The sequence below is a fragment of the Rhipicephalus sanguineus genome, chromosome 10, assembly GCF_013339695.2.
Source record: "Rhipicephalus sanguineus isolate Rsan-2018 chromosome 10, BIME_Rsan_1.4, whole genome shotgun sequence".
NCBI classification, from domain to species: Eukaryota; Metazoa; Arthropoda; class Arachnida; order Ixodida; family Ixodidae; genus Rhipicephalus; species Rhipicephalus sanguineus.
Window position 1 is genome coordinate 81,494,764 of NC_051185.1, and position 11,463 is coordinate 81,506,226.

The window sequence follows — 11,463 nt, forward strand, 5'->3', positions numbered from 1 at the left end:
TCATATAAAGACGTGACGCGTTTTTATAGTTGCGATTGTGGTCAGGTTGCTGTCGAACCACGAGCGGTCGCAGACCTTGCAGCTGTGGCCGAACGTGCGGTCGAGGAAATCGAGGAAATGAGGTTTTGCCTGCGGTAATGTCATCATCAAGGCGCTAGAAGAGCAAGAGGAAGAAGACTTCTCTTTCGCGCGAGCGTGCGCATGCTACAGCTGGCTATGCTAATTATGGTTCTGCCTGCGTTAATATCATCATGAAGGCGCTCGAAGAAGAAGACTGTAGCGGTCGCCTATGGAACTAAGGTTACGCATACGACGCGGGACATTGCCCAGCTTAAGAACCTGGTGAGCCAGCTCCTAAAAAAATGGCTATAGCGTCAGCGTCTCCCCAATGCATGGCTGCTAACGGCGTTTGGAAAACACAAGTCACTCTGCTACCTAAAAGTAACCCTCACAGTAACTCCACGGTGTAATTGAACACCCAGCTTAGACCACGTGTGAGCGAGTTAGGGAAAGGTGGAGAGGGGGGTGTGAAGTAGGGGTGGAAAAAGGGCGTTTCCACGCTCGCTGGCGTACAACCACCACGCGATCACAATCCTCCAAAAATACAGCCATCTGTTCAAAAGTGTCTCAAATAATCGGAACAGTCTTGTCTTCCGAGTCGAAATTCGATGGTTTAATCATTTTTTAAATATTGTTACGAAAGTATGGATTTATTTACAGATGAGATGAAATGATTAAAAGCAGAATGAACGTAACTGCGGGTCAAGACCAGTCCGGTTCGCCCAACCACCCAACCACACAGTCCAAGCGCTGGATCCACTACTCTTCCTCTTCTGCGTTCCGTACACTCGCGCGTTTCCCATACATATTCCCCGGGCGGAATAATTATTGATAAGTATTCCTTTTATATTTATTTCTCAACTTGCAAAGCTTATCCTATGTACTGCGAGTTTAGTGGTTGGTCATACATTTAGCCGAAAATCTAACAGCGTTACTCAGGCCAAGTTTCTAGACAGTTTTTTGGGTGCTCTATCACTGGTCGTAGTGCAGACAATGCTGTTGTGAGTCGTCCTAGAGGTCCGAAAAGAACCGCTTCACAGGTGCAGGAGCTATTATGGTGCAGAGGTATCACCGAAAAAGACCCTTCGGTGGTCTTTCGCTGGGTCTTCCTCAAGTCTCCACACGATTGTCGCCAAATGAAGCTTGCCTATAGTACTAAAGAAGGGGAACGCTCGAGGGACTTCATGCTTTGTTATGCACAACCAAGTAAATCCAACAGATAGTTAAGTCAAGGAGAGCAGAGGGGACATAATTTGTATTTGTTTTTAACTGTAGCTTAGTAATTATGACATACATTGAAAGGAATTAAAGGGGACGAAAAGTAACCCTTCCCATCGATGGGACCAAAACCCCCAACTGTTGAATTACGCGTCCGATGATCAACCATTTGAGGTAAAACAGAGAGCGTCATTGCATCCACTTTGTTGGGCATATCGGCATGTGCGATCCCAGGGGAGTATTAGTCAGCGCCACTCGTAACCAAGGCGGCGAGTCTCTGGAACTCTCTCTTTGTCAGAGGGAGCCACATGGTACGTGATGTTTGCACGAGGTGGCAGCTGATCAATGAACCCTCGCATGCTGCTTAAAGGGCCCTGCGACGCTTTTGCGACTGACCTGTTTGGCGCTGGAATACGTGTAATAATGAATGGCGAGACGAACGCAAAAGAATTACAAAAATCGGTGCACAAAAACCAATGTCATTAGTATTCAAAGTTCAAAACTCGAGCAGACGACGGCAAGAAACGTTGCTTTTCGCATTGCAGTTTCCCGCTCACGTCAAAGGACGTTTCCAATCACCGCGCGCCTCTTATAGAGACATACCGGAAGTGTCTGCTCATGGTGGCCTTCACACAGTGCCTTGCCACCGCTCACTTGACGGCGTTGCAACCATGGCTACTTCGAACCACGTGCGTCGCCTAGGAGACCGTCCCATGGTTTCTCGTGCAGTGCACACCAGGAGTCTGGTTGATCTAACAAACCTTGAGCGCGATATCTTGCGACGTAGCAATGCCTTGCATGTAGTGCCGTATCCGGACTAGTGATGCAGAACTATCGATGACACTATCGATACTATCGATAGCTGAGTCACTATCGAACTATCGATGGTAAAAAATACTATCGATAGCGCTATCGATAGTAAAAAATTCGATGGTACTATCGATAGTATAAAACCAACAGCACGAACTCATTGAAGAATAAACTTGGTTCCCCGCACACGTTGTACATAGGGGAGCCGGAGGAGCAGGCTGAAGGGCAAGAAAGTTGACATACTTGTGTTCTTCACCTGAGTGCTTTGCTGACACATAATCATGAAGCCAAACTGTTCAGTTGTAGCCGAAAGGAAGGCGTTACATGTTGTGGAACTGCGCAGCTTCAACTTTATATTGCACTTTATGATTTCAAAATACAAAAAATATCATGAACTAAGTTTGTTAATTGTAAGGTGTAACTGGTTGCTTTTTGATGTGAATTTATTCATTTATTGATGGACATATTCCGCCCTTTTTGACTGCAGAAATAATTTATTTCTTTTGCCAAAAATTGCTCATAAATTAAGCGAAGCTGATAGCAGGCTATCACAAAAATTTTGGCAGTATGGCCGACCCGCAAAAGCGTCATTATTCACACCACTATTGATAGTATTGTCACGTGGTTGTGACAGTGAAGAATGCTGCAACAAGACTGGGAAATATATGGAGCTCTCAGTGGCATACCAACTCGCTCGCGAGTGGGGGGGCTGGCGTCGCTCACTCTGTCCGCCATTTATATATATATAAATATACACATATATATATATATATATATATATATATATATATATATATATATATATATATATATATATATATATATATATATATATATATATATATATAGAGAGAGAGAGAGAGAGAGAGAGAGAGAGAGGAGAGAGATGTCTGAAATCAAGGAAGAATATGGACAAAGAGATTGTGCAGGCTGGGCCGTCCTATACCGCGAGTACACAGCAGTGTTTAATAACATTTTGGAAAATTTACCGCCAAGCTTAAAAAGTACAGCCACTTTTAACCTGTTCTTCATCTGAGCATTCCACCTGCAAACTTCACAGTCTCATTTTGGCGTTGTAGATACGATGAGTATGAAGAACCTGCCGACTCTAGTACCTTAAATTCTCACTTCTTATACAAAACATGTGGCTGACAAAGCAAGGTACTTCGCAGAAGTCTTCAGAATAAGCCGAGTGCCAATTTCCTTACTGTTACAGCCTTCTAATATAAAGTCATTCTAAAGAAGAAGACCAAGTTCAGTCGATTAAGAGAGAGAGAGAGAGAGATATGAAAAAAGGAAGGCCGGGAGGTTAACCAGATATTACCATCTGGTTTGCTACCCAGCACTCGGGAGGGGAAATAGGGGCAAGAAAGAGGGTCTAGAGAAAGAGAGGGAGAGGGAAAAGAAGAGGAGGAAAAAAACGCACGTACACACACAAGATAAAAAACAACACACACAGGGACGGCGCTCTGGTTACAATCGTTCAAAAAGGCCGGTCGATCGCAAGAAGCGCAGTGGCGCTTGCATGGCCTTCTTCTGCGACGTTGCGTCTTGTCGATGGCGTAGAATTCTTTCTACCGACAAAGGTCGGTCATCCAACTTGTTCAGCGCGTTGGAAAGAGATAGTCGCTGTGCACTGTAGAGTGGGCAGTCGCAAAAAATATGTTTAATTGTTTCTGCGTTTCCACAGTGGTCACAGGCTGCGGTGTAGGCCATCCCCATGCGGAAAGCATAGGCGTTGGTAAACGCAACGTCCAGCCACAGCCTACACAAAAGGGTCGCGTCTGCTCGGCGAAGCTTTACGCTCTACACCGCGGGCCGTACGAACAGCTGGTACTAGAGATAGCAGAGGTTATCCACCACCTATCTGAGAAAGGGCATCAAATCACTTTTCACTGGTTACCCAGTCACTGCGGAATCATCGGCAATGAACGGGCCAATCAAGCTACCCGTTCAGCCCACGCAGAAGACCATGAAATGTTACTACCGCTTTCTAGGACCGACGCTGCACGGAAGCTCCGTTTGCATGTTCGCCAACGCACCACGTCACAATGGAATGAGCCACACTTCAAACATGATCGACTGCACTCATTGGACCCTACATTAGGTCTTCAAGTCGATTATTATTTATACAAAACCACATTGAGCTGGTTCTGTATACTATAAGATTGTAAATGACTACGAATTTATATGCTAGGTGTCGTTCCTTGCCCTCGTACTTTTCCCAGCTTGGGAGGGGCTGAACGGGAAAGCGGTGAAGTGGCTATTTGCGGCTCCCCTTCGGTTACTCCAAGTAAATAGTCTACGTTAGCTATGTAAGCTCAAATTTTCTTTGAAAAAATGTTGGCGATTATAACGTTAAACTGACCCGCATTGTTTCCTTCCGTATAGGTCATTAGCTGTTAATAATTGGTCGAAATTTCCTGGGTTCTTCTCACAGCACCTGCTCGTAACACGAGGCAACAAATACCACGTAATTACCGCTTACGCATGACTACATAAAAAAACTATTTTCAATACGGCGTATTGTTGGACATTGGTTCTTCGCTATTTGTCAAAAATTTTCGGTGAGATATACAAAATCACCTCCTTGTTACGCGACGTCACAAGTCTGCGAAAACTCGCGCTGTTAAAATGAAGTGTCCACAATAAGCAGCGCATTACTATGCTGAACAATAACAATTTTTTTTAAATAGCCAGACAATGTCTCTATCTGTACGTAATTCAAGAAGGCTGCCCACCAACCACTTTGGCAGCGGCTACTTATAGCAGCGGGCGAGATGGATTCCTATGTGTGTAACAGATACTTTCAGTTATAGTATAACGACGTTGAGCTGTTTTTGCGCGTGTACAACTCTCTGTGAACTCCTCCTTGTTGAGAGAGAGGTAGAGAGAGAAATAAAGATTATTAGCAACACACACAATCCTTTGCAGGTGGGCAGCCTTCTTAGTCCAGAAAACCGTGGAAGCTGATCATCTGCCTGGTGAGGTAGATCAAGTAACGGGGCAAACTTCAAAGCTGGGCTTCTCAATGTGATGAGTCCACTGCCTTGTTACAAGCCGCCGTGATCGCTGCAGGCTACCATATGAAAGCGCCTTGTGAAGCAGGCTAATCGGAGACTAAAGTGGGAATCTTTTTTAGCTCTCCCGAATCGGCAGAAATAAAATACTCGACGCTTCTGCACACTCATCAACTCGCAGCAGTTGGATATGAAGCAGTGGCAACGCTATTCGTTTTGAAAGAAATGCACTAAATGTCCTGAAAAAACGCCAGGCCTGCGCTGAAACCGCAGCACAGTCACAGCGAAAGCTGGAAGAGCGGCGTTTCTAGGACCCGTTGTATGCTCTCTTGGGGCTACTAATACAAGTACGCTAGCAAGGTACCCACTACACCATAAATCATAATTTTTGTGAAGTTGGGAAGCACCTACTAAGCCATTATTCGTCATTCTGTGGAGAAGCGAGGCATCAGCTACACGTCTGTAAGGCATTATGTGCACTTTGTTGACGCGACGACTGATGACGATGACGAATTATGGCTCAGCCCTTTGTAATGGGTTGGAATCTAAACGGCCCACCAGTTATGTAATTTGCATTGGGTGACGCCCGGTCGCTATTTCCCTCTCCCGCCATGCTGTATAACATACGTTGACGTGGGAGAGAGACGGGGGGGGGGGGCGAAGAACGTTACTGAGACCCCGAGGAAGTGGTTCATGCGCTTATGGGCTTCCTTGGCAACCAATACAAGTGCACTTGCGAGGAACCCACTACGCTATAAATCAGTCTAATTTTACTGAGACCCCGAAGAAGTGCATCATGCGCTTATGGGCTTCCTTGGCAACCAATACAAGTGCACTTGCGAGGAAACCACTACGCTATAAATCATTGTAATTTTTGAGAAGAAGGGCAGCAGGCACTGTGCCATTTTTCGTCATTCTACGGAGAGCGTTGGTACCTGCTATACGCATGTAAGGCATTATGTGCACTTTCTTGATGCTGTGCCTGATGAGGATGAAGAATTATGGCAGAGTACTTTGTAATGGGTTGGAAGCATTCAACAACCTACTCGTTGCGCAATTCGCATTGTGTGACGCCTGGTTACAGAATTCGCGTTGTGCGACGCTTGGTGCTTATTTTACTCTTCTACCAGGCTATATTCCATATGCTAATGTGGTTCGTTCCCGACATGAAGCCTGTATAGGATCTTTTTGCAAAGCAGTTTCAAGCGCCGGCATGGCTCAGAGGTTGAATACTGGGCTCCCACGCAGAGGGCCCAGGTTCGAACCTCGTTCCATCCTGGAAATGTTTTCTTATTTCGTTTTTTTTTCTTATTTCTAGCGATACTGGTTACGGACACCGGCGGCGGCGGCGGCGGACAACTACGGCGCCAAAAACGGCCGGTGAAATGATGTCATAACAGCTTTCGCTGTAAAAGCAGAGCGTTTGATCGGGCTATAAAACGTTTACTGGTTCCAGCCCGTATTTGCGCCGCCGATTACTTAAATTTCAGGCCAGGCTGAACAAAAAAAAAAAAAAATCATGACAGATTTCTCTAATCTGCTCAGCGATAACCTCCTCTGCAATGCTCGAGCGCAAGGCGCGAAAGCGTGGAATAGGCAGCCCGCACCGCAGAGAGCCTACAATGCGAGGTTATGACACACGGAGGACAGTCGTCACAGAATTGTAGGAAACTTTTTTTACATAATTACGTTATTGCTGCGTTCAAGTAAAACTGTGCCTCATTTGTTAGTTTTCCAGTCTGTAGCCGACAAAGGCTACTGTCGCAAGTGGGGGGGCTCCGCTCCCCTAACATTTCTTATTGGGGGGGCTAGCGCCCCCCTTGCCCCCTCGGTAGATACGCCTATGGGAGCTCTTTATTTGGGCGATCTTATTACCAGAAAATCAAAACTCAAAATACAAGCGATGCAGGCTGCGCACTGAGAGCAGCGAGAACAGTTATCGGCCGTCATGTAAGCTGATCATCGGTTGAAAGCGTCGTCTTTTATACATCAGTGTTCGAACCTTACAGCGTTATCGCTGGTGCTCGCGTAAGCTCTCGAATAAACTTGACTATTCGCTTCAAGCGCGGGCGCGTAACCTTAACAGAATGATCTCAAACAATCGTGAAGCTTCTCAGACATTGCGGCGCGGCCTGCGACAAACGTTGCTAACAGTCTTTGTGAGTGAAACCCGAATACATCAAAACAAAACAATAAACACGCGTGGCAGTAATATCGCTAGTAATATTTACCATGGTACTACCGATTGCACTATCGATAGTTTGTTAATAGTAGTACTATCGATAGTTTGTCTGCACTATCGATAGCTTAAAAAAAACTATCGATACTATCGATAGTCAATTTACCGATAGTTCTGCATCACTAATCCGGACACGCCATTGTAAATTGAAAGTGCGTCGCTGAGCCTCGCGCAACGCGAGGATGGCTACCCGCTCACCGTCCGATGACGGGGAAGGCGTCGGTTGGTTAGCGTTTAAAATTTTTCTTTTTCCGTTGACAGCATTGTGCCGAACTGAGCGTTGCGTGTTTCGCAGCTGCCGGTGTGGCCGATATCAGCCGATGCCGCAAAAAAGAAGAGTATCGTTTGATCACTATTCCCACCAGTTCCACAGCGCACCTAGCGTCGTGTCCGTTTGTTTTGAAAATACATCAGTTAGAAACAGAAGTGATTTGTTTCTGAGAAAGCATAAGAAAGAGGTTTTATTCTTTTTAGGACTCAGTAGTATGGCCCAGCTACCACCATATGAATATTACAGGATACTTGTCACGTCAAGCCAATCAAAACGCACGGCCTTTGTCGTCACCGCCACATGACGAAACGTCACTCCCCATAACAAAAATAGCCGACGTGTGTCGCTGTAGCCCAAAATCAAGCTGGTTTATCTGGTGAAATAATATTATAACGGCTTGCTTTTCGGCGATGCCACTTGCACAACGATGTCGGTGCATTCCACAGTACCAGAACAAGTGCTGAAAACGACAGGCATAGTTTGTGTCGCAGGGCCCCTTTAAAGGCGTCAAGTGTGCCGGGACGATGCCCTCTCTATGCAAGAACGAAAGAAGGGGAATTTTCGCCGGGGGGCTCGTTGCTTTGGTAAACACAACCCAGTGAATATAAGATACAATTATGCCAATTATAACATAGGAGACATTCTTTGTTGTTTTCTTTAAGTGTAGTACAGTAACTAAGACGTAAATGTGAGGGATATGACACGCTGCCTTACGAATACTTGCTCTCTCGTTTCAATACCTAGATGAGCTCACACCTCCCGAGGAAGTTCCTGAGGTAGATAAAGAAAGCTTCATATTAAGATAAGCAATGATATGGCAATTGTTATGTAGGCTGGAAAATGCTACTCTATGTTGCAACGCTCTTAATTATTTGTGTTTATTTCCTGCGAGACATAGATATTACGTGGTCTGTTTTTCTTAAAAACGGATGATATGTGAGCAATAAAATCTTCACCCAATGGCACCGCTCTTAGCACGTCGACTTGGTGTTAGGCATGAAAAACATTGAAACAAGGTAACCTAGAATATTTGCGCTAATATAATTATCGGCATTCCAATACCAAAGGGCCACCTATTATAATAACTTAGGTTACGCTGATGAACACGCAATGAATAACACGCCTGCCACTGCTACTTTATTTTAACATTTAAAATTTATTTTACAAATTAAACCTGGTTCGTAACCTCACGGCCCACCTATGCAGATGTGGTAAAAATGGCGGGAAAGTAAAGTCAATCATAATTTTAGCAAAATCACTAACTGCGAGCTTCAGAAGCAGTTGTTGTCCTAGATGTAAAATTAAATAACCTTATTGCCGAGTTCAGGTGACATTCTGCACACCTGCGTGAATAGTAGTCAATGCCCGAAACAGACCGAGGGAAAATCATGGGCGTTTTTGCAATGCCCAATGAAATATCTAGAATAATTTATTTTTCCGATTAGTGTGCGTTCCTCTTTGAAAAACTCACAGGGTCCCTTCTGCACTCGCCTAAGACGACTCGAAGGCGGAAGCCATCTTCCTCTTCTTTGACCTCTCAGTCGATGTATTATCCTGCCCCGCCGCCTTCCGAAGGCTTTCTGAACCTAACGTGGTTGTGCAATTCCTCCAAGATCGGAGGCATTCCAAGCTTTCTGCAGCTAACCTGGCTTTGACCTGCCCCTGTGGCCGGTCCATCTCATTAAGCGATGGTGTCATGGGATGACTTCACCGTATGTGTCCTCATAATGACGTCCTGAAATTTGCTAATATGTGACGTCATTATGACGTCATATGGTAACGTGATCACGCGATAATTTTCTGCGCCACTCCTGTTGATGCCGATGATACTGACGCCGAGGCTCAATTTGCGCGTTTCATAAGGCATCGAAAGCTTTAGCCTTAAAAACTGTTTCTACCATGGTGTTTCCACACAGAAATTCAGGCAGAGCACTACGGTCCTGCCCACAACGTTTTTTTCATTAGTGGAAGTCACAAAGCTGCTTTGTGTTGTGCAGATTCGGTTGAGCTCAGAATGACGATACGTCGACTTCGTTACTTTTGCCGCTAAACGCACTCCGCGTTTCTTAAGACCTACTAGCTCTCTACGTTGAGGAATCGCGCATGCGCGTTAGTACCATCGCATCGTGACGGCTCCAATGGCGACGGCAGCAGGACACTTGGAGCGCTCGTATATTTAATGAAAAAAATTTCCGGCAGCTACGCACTAATGGCGCGAAGACTGAGGAAACGGCCGAGCTGGTGGCCTTCCCCTGCTCCTTTTCCTCCTCATCACCTTCACTTACCTTTTCTACCCTTGCTATACTATACTATAAATGATCAAGCTGATTTACCCTCTCCCCTCCTTTTCCTTGTCAGCTTCACATCACTCCTCACCCTCAGTTGCCAACCCTTTGCTATGCTACGTTTCACTTTTTCCCCTGCTTCGTTTCTCCTCCTCATCCCCATTTTCCTTTCCCACCCCATAGCTATACCCTACTATGTAAGGCTATGCTAGGTTTTACTCTCTCCCCTCCCGCTTTCCCTGCTCTTCAGCCTAACATAACTCCTCGTCCTCACTTCTCTTTCTCATCCCTTTCTATACCATAATACGCCTCACCATCTCCCCCTTCTTCTTTCCTTCCTTCTCACCCTGACATCACTCCTCCGCAACCACACTTCCCATTTCCAGCCCCGTGCCACACTATACCACGCACGGCTATGCTATGCTAGGAGCTGCTTGGCACCTACCCGCTTTCTCTGGCGCATACCCGCGGGGTTTTGTGCGGACATCAACGGCCTCGCCTCCAGCCTAAAAACAGCTCCTCTGCTAAAAATGCACGTGAAAGCTTGGCAAGATTTCCCCATAGCACCATTTAGGCATGACTAATTGGCGAACATGGCAACCGTTTAAGATAGACGAAAACATGTATACAGGTAGGGTCCGGATCGGATCAACGTGAGAGATAAAAGGCTGTTATATGTATGAACTCAGATATTGCTCACGATGTCCTTCACCGTTACAGAAACGAGTGGCCCGGAACCACGGGATATAGTCCTCTACGGATGATTGCGCAGCGATGACTCCACTGTGCTTAAAAGCGCTTTCAGACTGCATACTTGTACTTAAAAAGAATGAAGTACCCGTTGTTACCTCTCTATGTCTGCTTTATAGGTGCGGTTGGTTTCAGAAGAGTTACGGATAAGCGAACAATAAAGAGCTATTTTATGCTTGTATTACTAAGTTTTTAGAGAGCCTCAGTCTATTTATTATTACTATCTAACAATACTGCCGATCTCACAAGGAGATCATTGTCGGGAGGGCATACATATGAAACAGAAAATAAACACGAAGTAATCATTTCTAGCATGCAAAACAATAGGTAATCAATACATGAGAACCAGTAGTAGGAATGAGCAAGGTGAGGATACAAATCACTACAAAACTACGAAATACAACAACTATAATGACAAAATGTACAATGATGCAATCACGTTATCGACATACAGAGCCTGGATACGAATTACAAGAGGACAATAGAATTGAAAATGAACAACAGAGTTCACAAAAACTGCTCAGCGTGTACGTTTGCTTCTACCATGTCTAACAACACATTCAAATATGAAGTATTGGTAACAGAAGGACTAAGTTGGTTCCAATCTCTTATGGTTTGCGGGAAATATGAATATTTAAAGCAGTTTGAATGAAAAGTGTATTCCATAAGTGTTTGGGAGTGCCGGTAACGTGTTAACCTAGAACGACTGAAAGCGATTAGTTTTGACGCGTCGATGTTTATGTCTCCATGCATTAATTGAAACAAAAACTTTAGTCTTGCTATTTTAGCCCGGCTATGTAGTGTTGACAA